General features: G+C 36.3%; 1 protein-coding gene across 22 annotated transcripts in view; it reads left to right on the top strand.

Annotated features, from left to right (window-relative positions):
- The window catches only part of PTPRD (protein tyrosine phosphatase receptor type D), a 1083558-nt gene that overhangs the window by 418242 nt on the left and 638036 nt on the right, over window positions 1-27280 (top strand). For all 22 annotated transcript variants that reach the window (XM_072360023.1, XM_072360013.1, XM_072360012.1 and 19 more), the window contains one exon: window positions 18591-18639. The gene's annotated coding sequence lies outside the window, so the exon portion shown is untranslated. The remainder of the gene's footprint in view (window positions 1-18590; window positions 18640-27280) is intronic.

The raw sequence follows: 27280 nt of genomic DNA, 5'->3' as shown, positions 1-27280 counted from the left end.
ACCCAGGCAAGTGGGCCAGCTTTCAGTTTATGGAGTTTCACCCCCTAGCTGTAAGAAATTCTGAGCAGCCTGATCTGAGCCCTAATTGAGCCTACTCTGAGCAGGGGTGGGACTGGTGATGTGACTTAGTCTCATCCAGTCTGAATCATCCTGTGAACCTCTGAAAATAAACTTAATGAAGTAGCATATTTAAACTGAAGCTTACTTGTAGTATAGGGAGCTTTTCACATAATTGAAAACTGATCTGCTAGAAGTTGAAAAGAGCAGTCTTTAGGAGAGCATCAGAAAAGCTTACATATGTGCTTTGATCCTTGGATTTGCAGAATCTCATGAGATTCTACTGGGCCCACTGCTCAAGCCTCTCTAAGTCCCTCTGAATGGCATCCTATGACTGCAATCCATAATGTGATGTCATCAACAAACTTGCTAAGGGTGCTCTCAAACTCACTGTCATTTAATTGATGAAGATATTGGAGAATCTCAGTCCCAGTACTGATGCCTGGAGGACATCATTCATCACCAGTTTCCATCCAGATGTGGAGCTATTGACCATCACTGTCTTAACTCAAACCTATAGCCAGTTCTTCATCCATCAAATCATCCTTCCACCAAATCCATGTCTTTCCAGTTTGGAAAGAAGGATACTGTGGGGTACTGTTTCAAATATTTTACTAATGTATATTGTAGATAGAGAGATAGATAAATTATATTAGTGGCTCTTCCCTTGTCCACGGATGCAGTTAGACCATCATAGAAGGCCACTATGTTGGTTAACCAGGACTTGATCTTGGTGAAGCCAAACTGATCCTCCCTTATCATCTCCCTGTCTTCCACATGTCTTAGCATAGATTCCAGGAGGATCTGTTCCATGATATTTCCTTGCACAGAGATGAGACTGAAAGGTTGATAGTCCCCAGGGTCATCCTTTTTACCTTTCTTGGCAGTTGATGTCAAGTTGACATTGCTGTAAACATCTCCTTGGGGAGCCTGTTACAGCTTCTGGCTACCATTTTAGAGAACCATGTCCAGTATTCAACCTCAGCCTTCCCTGGTCTAACATCATGCCATTCCCTTGGACCCTATTGCTGTCCCTAGACAGAAGAGATAATCACCTCCCCATCTGTTCCTCCTCATGTGGAAGATGTAGATTGCTTTTTCTTGTCTAAGATGAATAAACTGTTCTCAATCATTCCATGTAAGTCTTTTCCTTCATCATCTTTCTTCCCTTTTTTGGACACTGTAACAGTTTTATGTAATTCTTATATTGTGACTTCCAAAATCACCCACAGTACTGGAGGTAAGGCCACACAAATGCAGTGTGACCAATTCACTGCTTTCCAGTTCCCCACAGATCAAGACATCTTATTGTAGGAGGAATTAATAATAAATCTAACCTCACAATCACTTGCTGCCCTCGTAGAGGTTGGAAATAGCTTTTACAAATACACACTCCATAAGCTTTTTACAGCCTGTGGTGTAGTGGACCAGCCTGTTGTTCCCTAATTTAAGCTTAATCAAACATCAGCATAGATGCATGTAATTTATGTGTATCTCTATATTACATGAGCAGTGAGAAAAAAATAATAATAATAATAATGAAGAAAAAACTTTCACTTTAGTTATTCCTTAAGTGAAGCTGTTTAATCTTATTTATATATTGCCTGTTGTTCCCGTGAGATAAAATTCCCTTAATTTTATTTGATGAGACAAGAAACATTAGGAATCCATGATAATGAGAAGAAGGATTAGGATAAGATTTAAGTGAGCAGTCATGCTTTCAAAAGAGATGTTACTACTACACCGTAGAGAAAAATATGCTGTTTTTCCTTCAATCTCACTATAGCAGATTGTATTTCCTATTCCTGGTGGCATATACTACTCCTGAATGGCCTTCCTTGATAATGTTTATGATCAAAATGAGATGATCTGAAATTTCTGTCATGACATTTTGTTTAGTATTATTTTGTTGTGGACAGAGACTATTATGATGTTAAAGCATTCTTTAAAAGTTATAAAAATCTGGAGCTAAACAATGAAGCCTGGAGCTTCATAGCTCCTGAATTTTAACCTCTTGGGCCAGTTGGTTACCACTGTAAATTCTGCTGACTCTTTACATTTCTGATTTGTAGGCTGTGAATTTCTGCTGAGACACCACCAGACCAAAGAGTAAAAAAGTTGCTTCTCACAACAGACATATTTTGGAAAGGCTAAGAAAAGAATTATGGAGTCATTTGAGTTGTATAAATCTGTTATTTTGCATCATGATGAAGACTGTTGCCATATCACAGAATCACAGAATTGTAGGGGTTGGAAGGGACCTCCAGAGATCATCAAGTCCAACCACCCTGCCAAAGCAGGTTCCAGTAGTGAATTCCTCTTCAAATTCAAGATACTTTTAAACATTAAAAATAAATTAATTTTGTTGGAATATATGCCATCCTCTTGTGACTTTTTTCTTTAAAAGCAAACAAACAACCTTCCAGTGTCTTTGTCAATAAATTTAACTTCAAACAGGAGGACTCAAATCTCCAAATATATTTTTCCTTCCCCTGTTGACAGTCTTTATGGATCAGTACGATCAGCATTTAGAGCTCGGAAAAAGAGATGTAAAATGACAGATATGTTATCAGACTACTGATGAGTGAAATATTTCTTGTTTAAAATGAGTTGCCATTTTCTGAGAGCATGTAATCAACCTTCCAATGAAAATATAAGTACAATGAGCACACTCCAGTGTATGCATGCTGGGAAGAAAGTAAAAATTGGAGAACAAAATGTCCTAAACCTGGTGTTTCTGCAGTTTTTAATTTCCATTAAAATTACTGAGAGATAAATATCATGTAGAAACTGTACATTAAATATTGATATTAGGCTACCTTTGTTTTAGTATGCTACCAATGCTACCAAGCTGATGGTGGGAGTGTTTTTTTGTTTGTTTGTTTGTTTTTTGTTTGTTTTTGTTTGTTTGTTTCTTTTTCTTATTGAAGTATTCCAGTTTAGGTACACTTTCAAGATGACAGCATCCAAATCAAACCAAATCAAATTCTAAATGAGATTCAATTACTTCATCTTTCCTTAACATAGGGTATATAAAAGATGGTTCCCAAGAGTATCATTCCAGTTTCTGACAGTACCACTGGCAAGAAAATCGTTTCCGTTTCTCCTAATTATGTAACTGCATTTGCAAATTAAAAATATGTTCACTTCACAGAGTGGTGCTATTATGATAAATTAAATGCGAAGATTGGGATCATATTACTGCTTCTACTATAATAATAGAGCAAACTCAAGTTTCCCATTATTTTCAGCAGGATAAAAGACCTGTCATGCTCCCCCCCACACCCCAAATCAATGAGAACTCTTTCAATCATTAAAATCAGAAAGAATATCTGTCACCCTGTTTGTTTGTTTGTTTAAATCCATTTTTAAGATTCACAAGACTTGTTTTTATCTATTTGCTTAGAAATTTCTTCAAACCTAAAAGGTTTTATTAGTGGAATAAAACTTCTCACTGATTTATTTATTTGTTTATTTATTTATTTTTTCCCTGTCCTGAGTCTTAAATCTTGTATAATCTAGGTCTGGGATTTCCTGGTTTTTTCATTAGACAACCACTTTTCTGGGAAAAAAAAAAAAAAAAAAAAAAAAAAAAAAAAAAAAAAGTTTGTTTATTTAAGTCTCTCTTTTTTTTTCTTTTTTTCTTTTTTTTCAGCATATTCACCTATAGTTCATTTGTTACATAAGCAAGAGAGTCCCATATTAGGATTATCACAATATTACAGGCTGGTTATATTATACTATATTTAAACGACATAGTATTCAGTCAGCAGTAATTGCACCTTGAAACTTATCTACAAATATTACATGGAATAAGAGACAGAGCTATCTTGTACTATTGCAAATTCCTGAAAGCAAGGATTTTCTAAAATTTGTTAAAGCTAAGTTGTGGCTTGGCTAGGGTGAATTGAATGAAGAGGAATTGTCATGAGTTTGAAGAAAAATGCATATCAGTTCATGCATATAAAAAATAGTTTTGTTACTTTTTAATTTTTGTTAGTAATTTTTTAAACAGTGAAAAATAGAGTAACAGAAACAAAACCAGTACGATATTTTTATATAGGTTTTGTTGTTGTTTGTTTGTTTGTGTTTTTTTGTGTTTTTGTTTGTTTTGTAAAAATAATGCATCAGACTGGTTTGATGGCAGTGCAATCCTTAGAGAGTTCCCCAGGTGTTTCTCAGATTATTGAAGAAATTTTACTCTCGCTGCATATCATCCTTTAAAACAGCTTTTTATTTTTGTACATGCTTTGAAAAAGCTATGACATGAATAAGGTGTGATTGTGAAGGAAGGGATATATTTTACTGATGATATAGGTCTTCTTATAAAACTTTAGTAAAGAGACATCTGAAAAATTTGATCTCTATATGATGGCAACTCTATACACGCCATTTGAAGATTTACTGGTAATGTACTTACATCAACTGAAAATTTTTATTTATTTTTTATTTATTTTTTATTTTTATTTATCCTGTTATCCTTTTCTGCTTATGAGGAAATAAAATTTCTTCTGACAGGTTCTTGATGATACCAGCAAACTATTCACAGTATTCATATACTTGAGCACAAGTAAAAACAATTTTTATATGAAAACCAACAAAACTTCCCTAAAAATTAAGCATAGTGCCATATTATTTTTCTCAACAAGAACAAAAACCTACTAATCTGTTCATTTTTTCACTGAATGCTCCCCCTTCACTGTCGACTTTTCTTATAAGGGGCTCACTTTTCTTTTGAGATGATGTCAGATAGATAGTTTGAAATATCATTGTGGATAATGGCTGTGTTTTACCTGGCAAGTGACACAAGTAGATGTAGCATGTACTACACAGGGCACTGATTTAGCTGAGTATGAGTGGCAGTGTGCCTGGTTTCAGCTGAGGGAATGTGAATAACATACAGATGTTTTGACTGTTGCTGAATTGTTTTGATTGTTTAGATTTTGATTTTGAGGTTTTGGTTGTTGCTGAGGTGATTGAATCCCACCACAGTCCAGTAGAACATGTTGTATTTACAAATTCTTCATTCAATTAAGTCTTCCTAATTGTATCACAACTTCTCTTTGTTGTTTGTTTCTCTGTGTACTTTGATTTTATATTTTTTGTTTTGTTGATTCATTGGGCTTGTGTTGTTTTGTTTTAAATAGTAATGTAAAAATACCCTGAATTCAGTTGTGCTTCTGCTAATGGTATCATGACTTCAACAGATAGGTGGCAAGTTATAAGCTTAATTATGATTTTAAAACTTTGGCTCCAAAACTTTGTCTGGAAGGGAAGTAGAATACCGGCTTACAATGGTAAAATAAAACTTGGAGTGCCACTACCTTTTCTGTCTTTCATTTACTATTCAAAAATAACCAATGAGATAACAATGCCTCTTTAAAAACAATAAAACAATAAACGTATCCAATAAGTATTTATACCAACAAATCAGTGTTTGATTAAATAATTACCTAGCTTTAATTTTTTAAATAAAGTCTAATTTTCTAATTAATCTTGATTTGAGAAAATTATTTCAAACCACATTTTAAAATGTAGTTCCTTGAAGAAAATCTTTTAAAACCATCAGTATGTCAGTGATCAGGTGTTTCTATCTTCAAGAAAAAATTAAAAGCAAGGGTATAAGCATGAGTCTTTACCACAAATGCCATGGATCCACCAGGCATCATCCCAACAGCTTTAGTGAACTGATTTGGTTTCGTTACAATTTGAAAAATTACTTTCTATTAATCATGGCAATTTATTTGAAGGGAAATTGTAGAGAATACAAAGCATGTGCCATTATTCAGAGGGGCAACAAAAGGCAAGCTCCACCCCTGTATAATATTAACTTCATGTATATTGATGAACTGGAAAGTAGCTCTGCAGAGAGCATAGGTGTTCTGGTGAAAACCAAGTAGATCATGTGTAAGCTAGCAATTCTTTGGGAAAAGACCAACAGCATCCCAGGCTGTATTAAGAAGACAACTGTCAACAGATCAAGGAAAGTGAATTTTCCCTACCTCTCAGACCTTCAAGATATACTTGGATTCTCTGTTCAGTGCTGCACTCCCTTCTGCAAGAGAGACAGTCTTATAGTGGAATATCTTTCTCATAAGGAGAGTTTGAAATAGTATAGACATTGGAAAGCTCAGGGAGATCTCATCATTATCTGTAAATAATAGAAGTGAATGAATTAAGAGTTGGACAGATTCTATTCAGTGGTGATACATTATCAAAAAAGAAGCAATGGTCACAAGTTAAAATACATTAAAATTCTGCTTAAGCATAAGAAAGCACATTTTCACATTGAGAATGAGTTTAGAATAATGCTACTGTCCCAAGTATGTAGTAAGATATCTTTGTCAAATGGATTAAAAAATAAGCACGTGAATCTGAGATACAATATCTAAACAGACATTTACCCATTCATTTTTGAAGCATTCTTTGGTAGCTTTGGTCAATAACATGAGAAAGTGAGGGTAAAGAACTAATTGTATACAAGAACAAACAATTGTTTTCTGTGGAAGTCAAACATAAATAAATATAAATATATATAAATAAATATAGAATAAATATAAATAAATAATTATAATTGTATCAGGGAAATTATGTACGAGGAAAGCAAACAAACAAACAAAAAAAAGTAGGACAGAAGACAAGTATAGCAATATTAATGGATACATTAACAAACCAAACAAAGTTAGCATATGACAAAATGTGGCACACTGTTTATTTGTGGACATTTCTGTACCATTCCCAAAGACCAAAACCAAGTAGAAAGTAGGTAACTTGAGCAAGAGGGCTGTGCAGCATGCAACATTTTTAAAAAGTAGTACTGGCCAAAGTCTGAAAAGCTCAGATTTGTCTTCATTAATCATCCAAATAACTGTGAAGAGGGTGTTTTTAACTAGAAACCGAGGAAAAAAACTATTTACAGACTTAGACAAACAAATAAGCAAATATATCCATATACAAGGGTTTTGTTTGCTTGTTAACATGTAATTAAAAATGAATGGCCCATACATAAAACACATGGGTAGACTGTTACTCATATTTGGCTGGATATACTCACTGGTGTCATGGAATAATTGGTGTTAGTAAACATTAACAGTCTTGTTTTGGGTTTATTATATCTAGATGATTATTCGTTTTTACTACACAGAGTGAGACCAGACCTAGTGTTATAAAATTTATCAATCTTTAAATGTTATGATAGTCAGTTGCATGGAATTTAATTATGAGAAGACTACCTCAGAGTTGTAAATGAAAGGTAGAATGTGTACAATTTGTTCAAACTAAAAACGTTATTAACTTTTGAATCCAAACTTCTTTCATAGTTATAAATGTTATGGGCAGAAGAGCTGCACTTAAATTTAAGATGTACTCTACTCTACCTGATGAGAATCATACTTTACAGAATACTTAAAGAATGTTTTTATTCTATTCTAACTGAAAGGTTGTAATTGCTGCTTTTGGAAAATGGTATAAAAGACTGACAGTGATGACTTGGAATATTTAATGGAGTAGCTGCCTAACCACATTTCTTACTCAGTTGTTAGCTCACAAAGTAGAATAGCTGCTAAGTAAATGAGTAGTCAACAGTGCTGACATTTGACTGGCTAGAAGCATCTACTTTAATAGTTCCATCTACTATGACACTAGTTATGAGTGACTGATATGCAGAAGGATTTTATCTTAGAATGAAAGAAATTCGAGTCCAAAAGGAAAACTGACCACAAGTAATGGACAACATTTTATAATGCATAATATCTCTCTATTTCACTCTACTTCCTTTGTCCTTAGACACTTCTAAAATGAGAATGAGAAGAAAAAATGAAAGTATTTAGTTATATAAATTTAAGAATGCATGGACTCCTTTAATAAGGGTAGAATCATAGAATGGCATAGTTTGAAAGAACATTAAAAATCATCAAATTTCAACCTCTCTGCCTCAGGTAGGGTTGCCAACCACTTGGTTGATCTACTCATAGTGCCATCCAATATGGCCTTCCTTGCCTCCAAGAATGGAATATTCACAGATTTTCTGGGCAACATGTTCTAATGCCTCACCACCAGCTGAGTAGAGCAGCTCCTTGTATAGGTTGGACAAGCCCAGTTCTCTCAACCTTCATCCATAAAAGAGGTGCTCCAGTCCTTGGATCATCTTTGTGCCCTTCTCTGAACCCACTTCAACAGCTCCTTAACTTTGATGTACTGGGGCAACTCCAGATGGGCTCTTTAAGAAGAGTATAAGGAGGACCATTACCTTCCTCATGCTGCGGGCTATCCCTCTTTCGTTGGTCCTGTTGGCACAGGTCCATTAAATCCTTATCAGTAATGTGAGCTATGAAGGAATTCTGTTTTTGAAAAGACAAGAGTTTTCCAGGTATCAGCTGTATAATCTCAAACTGATGAAAATAGATTTATTCATTTATCTTACATTATTTTCACTGGCCTATCTTTGATTATGATGATTCAAAGTATTCTAAATTTCCATGATTAATTTTGCTTTCATTAACTAACTCAAGAATACCACATTGGCTTTATAAGAAAATGCATGAAAATCCACCTTTAATGTTGTAATTCTGAGGCTGCTTCCTCAAGTCCTTTTTTCGCACTTTTGAACCAGGAACTCTGAATTCTTTCTTTGATTTATAACCTTGGAATGATCTGACATTTCTCACTTGTTGGATTCTGATGAAAAATATGTGTTTTTTTTTTTTTTTTTTTTTTTTTCCAGTGAACAATTGTGTTATACTGTGTTTTAATTAAGTTTCACTCTCTCTCACTCTCCTTATCTTACTCCTGCCTTACTAACACTCCACCCCTAACCCCAGACACACATAAGAACTTGTTATCTATTTTTTTAATATCTACAGTAGAAGCTGATAACTGATGGTGACAAAGATTTTTCAGACAAATTTCTACTACAGGTCAATATATTATTATATTGAGCAAATGAAGTGTAGAGACTTTTTTTTTTTTTTTTTCACTAGTTTTGCTATATGCTTGCTTTAAAAAAGGTAAAGCATAGCATTTTCAACAAGATTCTATGGAATCCATTATGCAAATTATTATTTTTTTTAATTAATTTCATGGAATTATAGAATTATTAAAACTGGAAAAGAACATTAAAATCATTTAATCCAGCCATCAACGCCTTATTACCATGTTTTCTAAACCATGTCTCTCAGTGCAACATTTATTTTTTTTGAAAAAAAAATCTCCAGAGATGGTGACTTTATCGGCTTCTTGGGCAGCCTGTTGTAGTACTTCACCAGTCTTTTGGAGAATAATTTTTTCATAATATCCAACCTGAACATCCCTCAGCACAACTTCAGGCCATTAACTTAGGTCCTATTGCTAACCACTTGTGAAAAGAAGCCAGCTCCCACCTCACTACAACTTCCTTTCAGGTAGCACTAGAGAGCAATACAGTCTCTCCTGAGCCTCACTTTCTGCAGATTACACAATCCCAATTCCCTTGGCTGCTCCTCGTATGAGTTTTGCTCCAGACCATTCACCAGCTTCACTGCACTTATTTGAATGTGTTGCAGACTTTCTTCTAGTGTGGGGCCCAAAACTAAACACAGTAATTGATGTGTGGCCTCATCAATGTCACTTAGAGAGACGATGTCCTCCCTAGTCTTGCTGACTACAGTAACTGATGCAAGCTAGAATGACATTGGCTTTCTTGGCCACCTGGGCACACTGCTTGCTCATGTTCAGAGGGCTGTCAATGGGTACTTCCCAGTCTTTTTCCCCCACACAGCTTTCTAGTCACTCCGCCCCGAGCCTGTATAAAGGGTTGACAGTGTTCTTGAGACCAAAGTGCAGAACCTGACCCTAGGTCATGTTAAAACTCATACAATTGGCCTCAGCTTGTTGATCCAGCCCAGGCATATTCAACCTGCAGCCCAGCACACCTCACAATACAGCACTTCCCAGTGATTTAATGTCTGTTGGTCTTCCCCATGAAGGGGACCCACACACTGATTTCTCAGCAACAGAAAAACCATTGTGTACTGTTAACACTGAGTCAACTGTTCTAATGAACCTATGATAAAAGAGGTTGGGTGTTCTGAATCAATCTATCATATTCATGAATTATTAGTATCACAATTATTTTATTTTATTTTATTTTACTTTTAGAGTATAATTTCTTTGCTCTGGATGTGATGCTCTGGGTGCAATATATGGTAGATATGCAAACGACATCACTGAAAGGTATACGTACATGATAAACGTCAGGAGTGTACCACAAGTACTTCCCAAAATGTCTGTGTTTCTTTAGTAATTTTAATTTTTCAGTAAAGAAGATAAACTGAAACATATTTTAATTTATGTATAGCTGTCCTCAAAAGCAGAGAAGAAAACTTCAGTCTCATTTACAACAGTCTTAACTATGAGGTGAAAGCAGACATACTTATTTAAGAGCATTTTACTCCTCAAAATTTACTCCTCTGTTTTTTCACAGACTTGTTTGCTTGAAATGAATCAGGACATTAACCTTTGACATAATGATTCTATAAAATAGTAGCACAGTAGAAAAATAATTAACATCCTTGTATTAGAAGTATAATTTTTGTTTCTCAGTGAAACTCTGAATCATTGACTTGTCTGGAAGCTGCATCAAAATTAAAGCTGAACTTGGCAGCTATGAATAATGAGCAGCAGTAATCATTACACTCCATGGTTCCGACCTTATTTCATTTCTTCAAAACTTTAATCTACAAATCAACTATATTTAATATGTGATTTAATCACTTGTCTTATTCATTACATAAAACAAACAAACAAGCAAGAAGCAATGGAGAAACAAAACAAAACAAACCCAAACCTGGCATTTCATAAAGTTAAATAAAGAGAAAATACATCCTGTGGTAGTGCTTGATATTTTCTACAGTTACTCACAACTGCTGGAATTTGGTAATGCAGTCACACTGATTTTTTAATAGTTCTACAATACTTGGAACCTAAAAATAGTATTTAAGAGTGCTTCCAGTTCTTTAAATTCTGTTTTCAGACTTCACGGTAAATAGGTGTTTGGTTTTTTTTTTTTGTTTGTTTGTTTTTTGTTTTTTCTTTGTTCATTTGGTTAATTATCTTCAGCTCTATAAACTTACTTGCAAGAAGTAGTGTTTCTTGATATAACCAGTGCAGTGGAGTAAGTGGAATTACAAAATAGACATATCTTATCAGTTCTCTTCTTACAAGAGTGACTGATTTCACTGGGTATACTTGCAATTAATTCTAATTTTACTCCGCACCTTCATATTTGTATTATGTTAGTACTGCTTTGTCTTTTTCTTATTCTAGATGACAACAAAATGCATGTCATTTGTGGTTCTGTATTGTCCTTTGAGAGGACATGTACTGTGTAAGAGCATACAGTTGTATTGCTTTTAGTATTAATCATGGTTTTGCAAAATTAAATAAAAGAGACTTTAATTTCAACATTTTAATAAGTAAGCTCTTTTTCAATGATGCACTTTGCACATATTTTAAGTTACCTCACCTCTACTTCCAGGTCTTTCTCCTCTTCCCTCCCCACCACCCTATGTCTCCTTATGCAGTACAAGTTTTCTATGCAAGCAATAGAAAGTAGCTGAATGGCAATGTACTGGAATCACTAGAATAATATTGCCAGATAGAACTATGCCTTGGTTGAAATAATGGAGACTTCTCAGTTTTTTCTTCTCTACTTTAAGATAATGTGCAAACAGCAAAGCTCAGTTATTAACATAACCAATGATCCCAATACAACAACTTTTATCAATGGCAATTATAAGGGGAACTCACATATCTAAGTGACTAAGCATCTTATATCCCATTCATCACATGATATAACTTCATCCTCCTGTGAAATTACAATTTAGGTGCTTTCAAGAGAATTTTTAGTTTGTAGGTTTTGAGTACAGAGTGTTACAGGGTTGATTTCTTTCTTTCACCATCCCCCTTTCCAAATGACCCCTCCCCCATCCCTTGCCAGAAGAGAAGAATTATTTTATTGATATAAAATTGCAAAATAGCATTATTGTGTATTGCCAGATTCTATGAATTGTAGAATCTTTTAGATTTTATACTACCACTTTATATTTTTTACTAATTAGCTTATACTACTTGCTCATTGTTGATTTATGCCTTGAATATCTGTCAGGCTTTTATTCTTTGACATAGACAGTCTCTGTGTAAATCACCCACTACTGCTTCTGTAACTGTCCACATTTTATTCAAAGAGTTCTTTACTTATACTCTAAATTCTTCCCTTTTCTGCCCTAAGTATCTTAGCCTGCTTCTAATAGTATTCATTGGAGGGGAAACTGAGATTTCAGCCTGATGAAATATAATTACATGGGCTAGGGCAAGGGTGTGTTAAGGTAGAGAATATATGCACTTTTGTCCAGATGTAGCCCCTCCAGCCCACATGCAGAAAAGAAAATATCAAAGGGATGCAACAAACAAAAGAACAATATTTAATATAAAACAATTCACATTATTATTGTGTAAAATATGATCTCTATGCTGTAATAAGGAAGACTGAACTGTCATGGTTTTTTTGGCAACAAAGCAGAACTTTTACTTAAAGTTAGTACTTAGAAGAAAGAAAGAAGGAAAGATTTATGCAAGAGTAGATTACCTTCCAAGGAATTCACATAAGGTGTTATAAAAATAACCCCCATAAATCAATTGAAACAATTACCCTTTTTAATTTTTATACTTTGAAATATACACGTAAGGGTGTATCTTACCATAAATGAGAATGTAATCTAAAGATATTGAGAAAATGGGATCATAATATTTGAGGAAACAGTTTGATCGTTTCAGCATTTCTGTGTGTGTATGTCTGTCATTTCAAGAAAATTTATATTATTGGTAAAAATTTAGTTTTAACAAGAGCAGAAAAAGATTGAAAAATATTTTTTATTGGAAAATAGTTGCTGTACTTCAGGTTTTTAGATTTTAAAGCATACATTTGGAAAACAAAACAAAACAAAACAAAACAATTGTGTTTAAGAAGTAAGAAAAAAATAATACAGAAGTAATACAAATGTAAAAAATGTAGGTTGCACTTGAATCTGTGGAAGAACAAGATAACAGAACTGTCTATAAAACAGATATGTTTCTTTACAATATATTCTCTGAAAATGCATGTGATGCTTTAAAAAGGGAAACAAGAAGAAAAGGATATTGTCTTATCAAAAAGTAGCAAAATATTTTTTAACATACAAAACTTAAAGCAAAATTGTGCAATAAATAAATAAATAGAATTCCAGTTGACACAAAAAATCCTACATCAGTCACAGTCTTCTTGGAATTCTCATAATTTTGAATTGCTACCTGATTTTGTTGCGGATATTACAGGGTACTATTTGATTCATAGTTTGTAAAGGGTTTGAAGCAAGTTTTTAGACAAATTTTCCCTAGAATCACAAAATCATAGAATGGCCTGGAATGAAAAGGATCTTCTAGAGAGAGTCCAGAAGAGGGCCTAAAAGGTTATTAAGGACCATGAGAATCTCCCTTACTTGAGAAGACTGAGAGATCTGTGACTCAACCTGGAGAAGAGTGCAATGGCAGGAGATCTCATTAGTCAAGTGGATGAGGCCAGTCTTTTTTGCAGTGATGTACAGTGTCAGGGCAAGGGGCACTAGGTAAAAACTGCAACACAGGAAGTTCCATAATAATATGAGGAAGAACTTCTTTACTGTGAGGTTAACCGGAACAGGCTTCCCAGAGAGATTGTGGAGTCTCCTTCTCTAGAAATACTTGAAACCTGTGTGGATGCTTTCCCCCTGCAACATACTGCAGAGAGCCTGCTATGTAAAGGGATTGGACTCAATAATTTCCCTTGGTTCCTTCAAATGTCTAGAATTTTCTGATTCTGTAATTCTTGTCAGTGATTTTTATATAAATTACAAAGTCAATAGAATGAATGAAGTAATAGATTGCTGTTTTCTTTCTAAAATTTTTCTGATACATATAATGAAGGTCTTGTGAGATTTGAAGAATAACGGGAAAAAAAATGCTCTAAAATGTTAATAACTGATTAAAAAACATCCTACAAATATATGACTTAGCTGAAATTTTAAATGTTGCTGAATAGTGTCATGGCTTCTGTGAGTTTGTAAATCTAAAAAATAAATCACTTACTTAAATGAAAATCAAATTACTTTCAGAAAATGCACTTCCTATTTTCTCCAAATTATGATTAATTTTCTGGCAAGACAGCATAATGAAATAAAGTATTTTATTGATATTTTATTTTTATATTAATGGAAATAATCTTTGGTATGAAACGAAAGAAGAACTTTTTTTATTCCATACCTCTCAAAGGATATGAGAAACATTAATTAAAATTCTCAGCACTTGAGTAAAGGCACTGAGAGATCTTAAGACTATTCTGTGGAGCAGAAATATTTATGCACAGGAAAAACTAAAAAAAAAAATAATAAAATAAAAAAAATAAAAAAATTGACTTTTTCAATCAGTATTTCTGTTAAGAAAGCAGAATTGTGATTGAGTTTTGCCTACCTACTCTTAAAGCATTTGGAGATTTTCTACCTAAAAGTAAAAACTCTGAAAGTATGTCTTTATTCTTTGAAGGGAAGATGGTATGGTTCATGTTCTTGTCCCCAGTTTGAATTGTACATGACTCTGGAATGACTGACATCTACTCTTTGCAGATCTCTATTCTTTGAATTAGTCTATGCATTTTTATTTGTAGTATCATTCATAGATTTTTCATTGGTTAAATATTCTGATACACCTTTTAGCAGTCATGTTAAGAAGACATAAACTGTTAAGTATACAGATGAAATTTACACTGTGTAATTATGTATTGAAGCATATTACAAATGGTATTTGGGATTTCAATTTTATAATCATAGAGTCACAAAAGTTGGAAAAGACCTCCATGATCATCTAGTGCAACTGCCTACTTATAACCAATATTCCCTCACTACGCCATGTCCATTCATAGAATCATAGAATTCCTCAGGTGGGAAAGACCTTAAAGATCATCAAATCCAACCTCAACCTAATCATACTATGGTAACTCTAACAACCCTCTACTAAATCATGTCCCTGAGCACCATATCCAAACAGCTTTAAACACATCCAGGGATGGGGAATCAAACACCTCCCTGATAAGCCTATTCCAGTGCTTAACAACCCTTTCTGTAAATAAGTTTTTCCTGATATCCAACCCAAATTTACCCTGGTGCAACTTGAGGCCATTCCCCCTTGTCCTGTCATGTGTCAGTGGTGAGAAGAGACCAACCCTGTTGGTCACTGTATTCACCTTTCAGGTATTTGAAGAGAGCAATAACATCTCCCCTCAGCCTTCTCTTCCCCAGAATACGCAGCCCGAGTTCCATCTAAGGATTTATTGAACACAAATAGTGTCAATAGTATTTTGAGATTGTTGATATATATATATATTTTTTATTATTATTATTTTTCCCCTCTGGAATATATAACTTGAGCTGCAAATTTACTTTTGCACAGTATGTGTAAAAACAAGTAATGTTGTAGTAGTGTGCTGGTAAGTTTTGCTTGGTCCATTTTGGTTCATGATTGCAGTTTCAGTGTCATGTTTAAATTCTTGGTCCCAATTCTTGTCAAAACATGATATTCTACCTGAAAGACATCTGGCAAAAATGTTTCTAATCTAATTTGTTTTGTTTTGTTTTTCAGTACTGCTGAACAAGGCTTTCTAGTTTAGGAAGGATTTTTCAATGAGTTTGTTTGGATTTGGAGGAAGAAACAATAGAGCACAGCCTTGCTGGAAAGGACTTGGGAGAAATGATGGATGGCTAGCTAGACATGAGCCAGCAATGTGCTTTAAAGGTTCAGAAAGCCAGCCACATCCTGTGCTGCATCTGAAGAGGCATGGTCAATAGGTCAAGGGAGGTGATCTTGCCTGTCTGCTCTGTGCTGTGAGGCCTCACCTGGAGTACCATGTCCAGATGTGTAAGCCTGAGTACAGGAGAGATATGGACCTCTTGGAGCACATTCAAAGGAGGGCCACAGAAACGATCCAAGGAATGGAATGCCTCTCCTATGAGAACAAGCTAAAAGAGCTGTGGCTGTTCAGTCTAGAGAAGACTCTGAGGAGACCTGATAAAGACCCTTCAGTATCTTGAGGGCATATATAAAAAGTGTCTGTTTCGGTAGGATGAGGAAAAGACATCAAACTAAAAGAGAGAAGATTTAGACTGAGTATAAGGAAAAGCTTTTTTTATGATGAGTGTGGTGAGGGACTGGAAAAGGTTTCCCAGAAAGGTAATGGATGTCCCATCTTTGGAGACATTCAAGGTCAGGCCAGAACATGCTCGGACTCACATGATCACTCTGTAGATGCCCCTGTTCATTGCAGGGGAGTTGGAACAGGTCACCAAGAGTCCGAGAGAGAGAGAGCTCCAGCCTGGGAGCGAGACTATATATGTCCTCCTCCTGTGACTTATCTCTGACCATGAAGTCCTCTGGGATATGTAGTTTTCTTCTGAGAGCTGAGTATTCGGGACGTTGTTATTCCACAGAACTAGAGTATGAACTTTTTAATGGTCCATACTGCATATGATGTTATGATGTGGAATACTGACAGCAACTACAAAACCATGACAGTTATCCACCTCTACTGTGTTCTGGTGAGGCCACATTTAGAATACTGCATTCAGTTCTGGGCTTTCCAGTTCAAAAAATACAGGGAGGAGTCCAATATGTGGCCATAAGAATGATAAGGCACCTGGAGCATCTCCTCTTTGAGGTGAGGGATCTGGAGCACAAATCCTATGAGGAGCTGCTGAGGGATCTGGGATTGTTTAGAGAATTCTCAAGGGAGATCTCATTGCACTCTGCAACTTTCTGAAGGGAGGTTGTAATGAGGAGGGGTTTGGCCTGCTCTCCCAGGCAACAAAGAGGACTTGAGGAAATGGCCACAAGTTGTACCAGAAAAGATTTAGATTAGACATAAAGAAAAACTTTTTCCCTCAGAGAGTGGTCAGGCACTGGAATGGCCTGACCAAGGAGGTGGTGGCATTGCCATCCCTGACAGTGTTCAAGAGGTGTCTGGATGAGGAACTACGCAATATGGTTTAGTAGCTTGTGGTGGTGGGAGGATGGTTGGACTGGATGATCTTGTAGGTCCTTTCCATCTTTGTGATTCTATGATTGTATGATATGCGAAAAGGATGACTAACCTGAGTCTGTTCAGCCTTGAAAAAAAGAAAGCTGAGAGGGGATCTGATAAATATTTATGAATATCTAAAGGAGAGGTGGCAAAATGAATGATGCCAGGATCTTTTCAATGGCATGTCACAATAGGACAAGAAGTAATGGCATAAAACATATATAGCAAGTTCCATACTAACATGAAGAACTTATTTACCACAAGAGTGATGGAGCACTGGAACAGGTTGCCTAGAGAGGTTGTGGAGTCTTCTTTTATGTAGTTATTCAAGACCTGTTGGAAACCTACTTGTGTGACCTGTTGTAGAGTATCTGTCAGGCAGTTGGCTCGGTGATCTCTTAAGGACCCTTCCAACCCCTGCAATTCTGTGATTCTGCGAATTGAAGCAGTTTACATAGCAATCTCCAAAAGAGTCATCCTCAAAATCTTTCGTTCATCCCATTTACGTTTTCTTATTATATTTTACAAAACAAAACAAAACAAAACAAAAAAACAAAATACACAACCAACCAACAAACCAACCAAATGAACAAAAAACCTCTATAACCTTCTGTTGTTCTTAATAAATGTGAATTCAGGAAAAGTTCAGATGTGATATGCAAATATCTGAATTGTTCAACTAATCTAACATTGTTTCTAAAAGGGAGATATACAATTGTTTTTGTTTTTGTTTTTTTAGTTATCTACAAGACTAGAGATTATTTCTTTGTTTTTATTATTGTTTTTAATCAGAGCTATGACACTGAATAGTAATTTTTAAAGGTCAAAAAATTATCCTGCTTTTTTTAATACAATTTAATCTTACATGTTTCCAAGAGCCAAAAATGCAGCAAGTCTAAATGTCATGGAAGCTTATTTGACAAATTTCATTGCTGCACAATTGCAAACAAAATTCATCTGAAACTTACTAAGAAGATCTTCCTTATTCTCAAAAAACTTCTCAAGGAAACACTGAACAGCGCTGGTGTGCAACCTGAATTTCTTGTATATATGCAGTTATCCATGGCATACACTGAGTACCATGGAAATTTTCAAATTCTCAGCTAAGAGAGAAAGTTAATTATTTTTTTCCTTGGAACACTGCTGAGGAGTAGTAGTGATCATGATAATGTACATGTGTTTGTGTGTTTGTGTGTACCTGAAATGAATACACATTAAAGTTTTGGTTACTTTTCTGATGTACAAAATGCTTCACCCAAAGCCAGTGAATGTTTATACACTTTGATTTTCTTATAATATATGTGTATGTTAATTCTTTGAAGTATTGAACTAACACTTACCTATTTTCTATCATATATCTAATATCCAGCCATTTATTGCCAATGGTGATAGAAAATTTTTGTTCTGTATTTTTCAGATCTCAGGACAGAGAAATTCTGAACGAATTCCAAACCTCTAAGCTGAGGGTGAGTGACTATTTTTTCTATATCTTTTCTGTGATTTTGAATGTTTATGGGAAGAATTACGTTACAACATATTACTGTGATTCTTGAATCACAAAAATAATATAGAGAGGTAGCCAGTTGTCAGTGGTTTACAGGCTGGTTTGCCCAGCTCCATGACTAGTGTGGCGGAGGGATTTTGCAAAATCCACACCTCTGGAAAAGGGAAACATAATATAAGCTGGTAATTTTAGTTATTAATTCTTAGTTGTTTTTTGTTTGTTCATTTGCTTGCTTGTTTGTTTTTCTCCTTCCAAGAGAATGTCAAGAAGTTTTTTCCCTATCTACATATATTTACAAGCACTTGTTGGTTGCCTGTTTTTTTTTTTTGTTTGTTTGTTTTGTTTTTGTTCTTTTTTGTTTGTTTGTTTGTTTTGTTTTGTTTTATTGCTTGTTTATCTTTTAGCATAGTTTAGCTGAAGCTTTTGTCATATAGCTGAATTTCTTCAGTACTATAGTTGGGAAAATTAGCAATGTTGCATTTTGGGACTACAAATAATATAGCCTGGAACAAACACAATTTTATAGTGAGAGAATATCAATCAAAAAGTTGAGTGTCTGTTAAAATGATAGTTTCTTCAAACATAAATGACAATTTTGTATGTTGAATCACTTGTGAGAAACTGTAGCTTCAGAATGAATTACTGTCAGGAACAGTGGGAATTAAAGCTTTTTATCACATGAAGGGGTTAATCAAAACATTTTCTCTTAACATAAGTTTAATATGACAGTTCAGAAATGAAATGGAAGTTGGATAGGTTTCAGAAGGAAAACAGATCATTGGAAATCTGTGGTTCAGGGTTTTTTTTTCTCTCTTCTGTGCACAGACTTTTGAGAAAACCTATGTTTAATGTGATGTCATTTGAATGAAGTATGTTGAAATTTAGTATGTTGTTAAAAACAATTTAAATGTAATATAATAAAGCTATTAAGACAAATAAACTTAACCAAAGTCCCAAAATATTCCCCTGTGCTTTAAGCTTGTTTCATAATATCAAATAAAGTCACATGCTTTTTCTATAACAGGAGACAATATGATTAGTGTACAATCAAAAACTCAAGAGGAAACTTTATTTGCATACCACATACAGCTATCATGCACAGCATATATATGTGCGAAAACCAATGCTCCTAGATAATGTAAACCTAAACCCAGGAGAACAGTCTGACAGTTTTATTTTGTGATTCCACTGTTCACGTGAAAACAGTAGTTCAGAAAACAACACATCAGATATAATGTTGTGCTTTACTACATCAGTTTCTAAAAGTGAGTTAAACCCTTTAAGCTTTATACTGTATATTTCAGAAGCTTATTGTGAAAGCCTAAACTCCAGATCTTTGTCATATCAATTTTAATCACTCACAGAAAATACTTTTCCCTGATATCTGTGCATTTCATCATTTATTTCATTTATTTTTCTGTGAAACACTTACTTGCATTTAAGCTCATGCTCACTGAGAAGTAGAGTACTGCTGTCACACCTGCTTCACACTGCACTTGCAGAGTCTTCTCTGCAGGCTCCTGTACACCTGCATGTGATTTTGAGCTGTCATTTGTAAGTCAATAATCTAGTTTAAATTCCAGATCCCCCAGATGTACTATTTTCCAGATGAGTGAATACAGGAACACATAACTTACTCAAATTCTTGTGAAGACCCACTAATCATGAAAATTCTTGTAGCAAGAAACGCAGTATTTTCAAAACTCTCATCTATGTGGATGTCTGCCATTTGTAAGTTTATTAACATCTAATGGTTGCGGAAACAAAGTGCATTTAAAACAATGCACTGAAGTCAGTAAAAGATTCTTATGACAATAATGTGTTACTTGATACTGAATTTGTGTTGAATTTCTACCTTATGATGCTATTAAAATAAATGGAAGTGTAAGTTTACGTGTATCATATATAATAAAGCTTTATTTTTGATGAAAAAAAAAAAGTACGGAAAACCAATAGTAGCTTGTAATGAGGGAAGTCAGCATTTCAAAGACAGCTGAAAGAACATTTTGCATTTATGACAACTGGTTAATTGGTAACTATAATAAATAAAAATTATGTGACTTAAGTTAAAAAAAAAAACAAAACATATTGGAAATGACAGAAATTAACCATTTTTATGGGAAAGTCCAGTAGAAGAGAAAATCTATATTTCATTTGTATTAGATCACATAATTTTATCTTACGTGGAACAATGAAAATCTGGTATGAGTTTGCTATAGAAAACCATTCATTTCCAAGACTAATCTCTCCTAGCTGTTCAAAGGAGAAAGAAAAATCGTATAATTCATTTCTTGTTCAAATTATGTGAACTAGACATGGGATTCTACATCTATATGTGCAATGCTACTTGTAACCTGTAGTTTTTTCTTATAGTTTTCTTGCCTTCCTTTTTTTATTTATCTCTTTGTTTATTTTTTGTGCATAAATTTAATGCAGATAATTGAAACAGAATTTTCAGTGATACAAGCAGTTAGTGAAGTGATGATGAATGTTTGTGAGTTTTGGATCACGTGGATACCATGCATGTACCATGTAATTTCACCCAAGGTGATTTGTTCCATAACTTTCCCTGGTACTGACGTCATAATGACAGCCCTGTAGTTCCCCAAATCCTCCTTACAGACCTTCTCGCAGATGGGAGTCACATCAACAAGCCTCTAATACTCTGGGATGTCCCCAGATAACCAGGAATGCTGGTAGATGGCAGAGAGCAGCTTGGCAATCACCTCTGTCAGCTCCCTCCTCACACTAGGATGAAGACCATCCAGTCTCGTGGACCTGTGACCGTCCAGATAGAGAAGGAGCTCTCTAACTGTCCTTACCTGTATCAGAGTATTCTGCCTAACATCCCAGACTTCCAGACTAAGACATAAAATGCCCTGAGGATAGATGATCTGCCTATTAAAGGCGGATCTAAAGAAGGTGTTGAGGACCTCAGCCTTCTCTTTATCCTCAGTCATCACATTCCCCACTGCATCAAGTAGAGGATGGAAATTTTCCTTGGTTCTTTGTTTACCACTGATATATTTGTAAAAAGATTTCCTATTCTCGTTTATTGTAGAGTCCAATCTGAGTTCAAGTTGGGCTTTTGCCTTCCTAACTTCCTCCCTGCATACCTTAGCAACTTCCTTGTAATCTCCCCAAGTAGCCTATCCCTTCTTACAGCGGACATAGACTTTTCTTTTTCTTTTTCTTTTGGAGTCTCATCAGTATTTTCCGGTTCATCCACACAGGTCTGCTTCCCATGGCTCACCTTACAACATTTACAGACAGCCTGTTCTTGTTCCTTTACAATTTCCATCTTGAGGAGCATCCATGCTCCCTGGACCTCTATACCCTTAAGGAGAGACTCACAAGGGACCCGTGCTACAAGAGTCCTGAACAAGTCAAAGTCTGCCCCATGGAAATTCAAGATAGCAGTTTTCCTAGTGACCCTTCTGACATCTCCAAGAATACAGAATTCTACAATTTTGAGGTTGCTCTGACCAAAACAGTCCACAACTTTCACATCTCCCATCAGTCCTTCTCTGTTAGTGAAGAGCAGACTCTGCAGAGCATTATCATAGTATCATAGTATCGCGCGAGTTGGAAGGGACCTTAGAGATCATCGAGTCCAACTCCTCGGATTCGAGCCCTCTAGTGTAGCAGAGCAGCAGTTTTACCATTTGCGCCACAGGGAGGATTCGAACCCGTGCCCTCCGGTGTTGCAAGCAGCGGTTCTAACACTGTGCGCCACCAGGTGCACACATAATCCCTGGTAGGATCTCATATCAGCTGCCTAAGGAAGCTATCTTCCACACACTCTAGAAACCTCTTGGACTGTTGCCTCTGTGCTGTATTATATTTCCAACATTTATCTGGAAAATTGAAGTATCCCAAGAGAACAAGTGCTGGCAATTGCATGACTTCCACAAGCTGCTCATAGAATGCCTTGTCCATCTCTTCATCCTTCATCTTCCATCTATTACAGACCCCCACCAGGATTTCACCCCTGCAGGCCTTCCCCCTGACCCTTATCCATAGACATTCAACTTCATCATTCCCAACCACAAGGTCTTCAGCATCAAAACAGTCTTTAATATTAAGGGCCACATCACCACTATTCCTTCCTTATCTGTCCCTTCTGAAGACCTTGTTGCCATCCATCACAGCACTCCAGTCATGGGAGTGGTCCCACCATGTTTTGGTAACAGCAACTAGGTCATAGTTAGCCTGACATACAATCACTTCTAGCTCCTTCTATTTGTTGCCGATGCTGCATGCATTGGTGTAGAAGCACTTCAGCTGAGTCATCTGCCTTACCCCCAGCTCAAGCATCATTCCCCTAGGCTCATCAATGGTGAGCCCTGTTTTGTCCCCTTCTCCCATCATAGATAGTTTAAAGCTCTTTCGATAAGCCCTGCTAGATCCTGAGCTGGGATTCATTGCCCCCTTTGAGACAGGTAGTATCCATGGACAGACCACAGGCCAGGGGTCAAGTAAACTGCCCCATAATCAAAGAAACCTAAGTTTCTGCTTCAGCAACAACATCTGAGCTATTTGTTGTCTCGCTGTAATTTACAGGACGGAAGCAAGGTTCTTTTGATATATTATGCCCAGCATGAGATTAAGAAACAATAGTTCAAATGTTGTTCTGACCAGTTTATTACAAGTAATAGTCAGCTGAGAAGATGGGGAAGGGAGAGTGGCGACTACCAAAAATTAGGGTAATGGGGATGTGAAAGTGGGCGATAGGAAAGGTAGGAAAAGGGCAAGAATTGCGTAAAGCAGGGATAGTCACCACCTGGATACAGCAGCATCCCGTCACACGTCATTTCATCGGATTGAGGCAAAAAGGCGCAGGGGAGAGCAGCAGCAGAATGGCAGGCCACAAGCAGCAGACCAGTGCAGCACAGAGCAGGCAGTGGAAGGAGCAGCGAGGTCTCGTGGAGCAGGGTCACTAGCAGCAAGCCTAGGAGAGTCCATTGGCAACAGTAAACGACAGTAGAGGAATCTGAAGCCAGATACCAATCTTGAAGTTCTTCAGCATGCAGGCACCTTCTTCAGCATGCAGGTGTCACGTAGTGAGGCGTCTGATGTCAGAAAACTCCTTGTTCATGTAGTGAGTCATCTGATGTCAGAAAACCTAACTTCATGGTTTGTCCATACTCTTTTTATCCTACTTCTTTCCTGCCATCATTACATTCCTGGGTGCTTGGCTAAGAGCCATGTGCAGCACCCCCTGAATTGGCCATCTTCCTTGAGATAAGCCCACACAAAAGACCCCGGCCATTCATCTGCAACTTATCTCTCTCTTGTTGCCACTGGCCTTGCCTGTCCGAGTTCCTCAAAGGATTTCTCAAACCTTGCTCAGGACTTGCTTGGACTTGTTCATCCTCAGCCAACTTTGAGGCAACAGTAAAAAGCATGGCCTCTTACATTTATTCACTGCTTGTGCTTTCCAAGACCACTCCATGTCTGTCACTGCCCCTGAAGGTATAAATTGAAAAATCATTTGAGCTTCTGCTCCTTGAACTAAAAGCCCCAAACCCCTGAAAACTGTTTTCATAGTTTGTAGGCTTCTCTGAGCAATTTAGTCACTTCCTACCTAATCACTTCCCAATGGCTTGGGTCCAGACTGCATATGGGGCCCTCTGAGAAGGGTGTCAACCACCACAATCACCCTTCTTTCTTTCATGACAGACGAAGTCTCAAGGCATGGGAATGACCACCCCACCTTAGGCTCCCTTTTAGGCAGGTCATCCATCTCCTTACCACTCACCTCTTCTTCAATTTCCAGCATCTGTTTAGAGGGAGCTGGGGAAGCAGGCTAGGCAGGCAGGGGGTGCTCCCATGACTCTGAGTTGGGATTCTCTTCCAACCCTCTTCATCAGTCAGGTATGTCCGACTGTGACAGGGCATGGGATCAACCACTTTTCTGGGGGTATCTCCGTGGCACCCTTCTCCCCAGCATGCCAAGACTCCAACAATCAGTCTTTCATTCACACTCCCTGATGGTCCTTAGTCTCTGCACCTCCTCCTTTTGTTTCCCTACCAGTAAAAACGATTTGCCACAAAGTAGCAATGCAAAGTCTGAGACTCTAAGTCAGGTCAAAGTCTCATGTCACTCAGCAAGGATTATCTACTGGTGATTTTCTGTAAAGGCTTAGGCATTTTTATTTATTTATTTATTTTCTAAAGAAAGTCTTCCGTTTCTGTTAATCAGACTGTCACTTCCACTCAGTTCATTTTGGTACACTGATGTAGAAAGGTGAAAAGGAGAATGGGCTAATCTAAAATAATATTTTACAGTTCAGACTTTAGTTTGTAATCTGAGTAATTTACTCAATAGACTGGGTAACATTTCTCATGTTTTGTTATGTATCAAATTCAACTTCTTATATAAAATTCTAAAGTAATGTTGCAGCTCTGAATCAAATTAATTTAGAAACTGAATCAAATTAATTAGTTGTATCAAGAGAAGTGTGACCAGCTGGTGATTCTGCCCCTCTACTCTGCTCTTTTGAGACCTCACATGGAGTACTGCATTCAGCTCTGGAGCTCCCAATGCAAGAAGTACGTAGAGTTGTTGGAGCAGGTCCAGGGAAAGGCCGCAAAGCTGATCAGAGGGCTGGAGCACCTCTCCTATGAGGATAGTCTGAAAGAGATGGGGCTTTTCAGTCTGAAGAAGAGAAGGCACCAAGGGGATTTTAAGGAGGCCATCCAGTGGCTGAAAAGGGCCTACAGAAAAGATGGGGAGGGACATTTTGTAAGGGCAGGTAGTGACAGGACTGAGAGAAGTGTTTTAAACTGGAAGAGGGTAGATTTAGACTTGATATTAGGAAGAAATTGCTGTGAGGGTGGTGAGGCACTGCAACAATTTGCCCAGTGAAACTGTGGATGCCACCTTCCTGGAAGCATTCAAGACCAGGCTGGATGGGGCTTTGAGCAATATGATCTAGAGGGAGGTATCCCTGACCACAGTGGGGGCATTGGAACTAGATGATCTTAAAGGTCCCTTTCAACACAAACCAGTGTATAATTCTATGATATTTTAAATCTAATTCCCAAATTAAAATGAGCTGAAGGGGAAGAATAGGAAACATTATTTGCTAGAACTGATACTACTGCATATATGTAAAATAGAAATTCTATTATTTCTGTAGTCCTAGCCATTTTATCAAGTACAGCCTCATTCTTCCATCTCTTTCTAGTTCTGCCATGTTTGTGCACTGGCAAATTACATAGGACTTTGCTTACAAAATGTTTGAATGCATACTTCTTTGGAGTTTGCAACTTTTTGTTATAAATATCATTTTCTCTCGTTTGTTTTTTTTTTTGTTGTTGTTTTTGTTTTTGTTTTTTTGTGGTTTTTTTTTTCCTCATACTATATCAAGACTAAGTACTTTTTGTACTGTGATTTATCCTTTGACTATTGATAACCTTATCAGTCCTTCTCAGTGTGTATATGATATGAAATGTGTTACTTATTTGGTGTGCTTGGAGATTAATTTTAGGCTTTTGTTGAATCATTCCATCAATAATGAGGAAATAGGGGTAAAATAGAAGTAACTTTCACTGAGAATAAAGTTCCAAAGCCTATTTAAGTCTGCAAATGCTTTCAACAGAATGTAGTTAACTCTTGTAGTAACAAAATGGATAAGATTTCATTGTATAGCTGAACAGAAATCGACATCCAGCATGTCAATGTTATATGACAAATGATTAATAAACTACACTCATCAGTAGATGCAAACCTTCAGTGGCTGTTATTTCTGAATTTCAGAATAGAATTTTATTCTCAAATATTCTTACACTGTAAACCACTTTCTTCCTTTCAGTATAAATCACCCTATTTACAACACAGAGAATATATGTGGCAACACTGGCTATGTATTAAAATATATGCTACATATTTTGTTCTTCTGTTTATCAAACTAATACATACCAGAACACTAGCAGACAATAAATAAATAATTAAACAAACAAACAAACAAACAAACAAACACCAAGAAAACATACTTACAAAATAATTAAAGTACAGTACAGAAAGGGAGGTCTGGACTGGAAATCTGTGAAGGTTCATGGAAAAAATCCAGTGAATAGTGATAGTGGATTATACCTTTCTCTAAATAGTGGTGCAGAGGCACATTCTTGAGCAGAAATGTTGTGTTTCATAATGTAACTTATTCTTCTTACTTCCAAAACACATAAAACATTTTCATACAATTTTCAGTAATGTCAAAAAAACATAAGATCTTAAAATTTATATTATACAAACCTAATTTCATTCTATGACAAGGTGACCCTCTTAGTGGATGAGGGTAAGGCTGTCGATGTGGACTTCAGTGAGGAAGGACTGGATTTCAGTAAGGCCTTTTACACTGTCTCCCATAGCATTCTCATGGAGAAGCTGGCTGCCCATGGTCTGGATGGGTGTATGCTCTGCTGGGTGAAGCACTGGCTGGATGGCCAGGCCCAAAGAGTTGTGGTCAATGGAGTGGAATCCAGTCAGCGGTTGCTCACAAATGGTGTCCTCCAGGGCTCAGTGCTGGGGCTGCTTCTGTTTAACATCTTCATTGATGATCTGGATGAGGGGATTGAGTGCAGTCTCAGTAAGTTTG

Source organism: Excalfactoria chinensis, chromosome Z, assembly GCF_039878825.1.
Source record: "Excalfactoria chinensis isolate bCotChi1 chromosome Z, bCotChi1.hap2, whole genome shotgun sequence".
Classification (NCBI taxonomy): domain Eukaryota; kingdom Metazoa; phylum Chordata; class Aves; order Galliformes; family Phasianidae; genus Excalfactoria; species Excalfactoria chinensis.
Note: the sequence above shows the minus strand (reverse complement) of the source record. Positions and strands in the feature narration are given on the sequence as shown.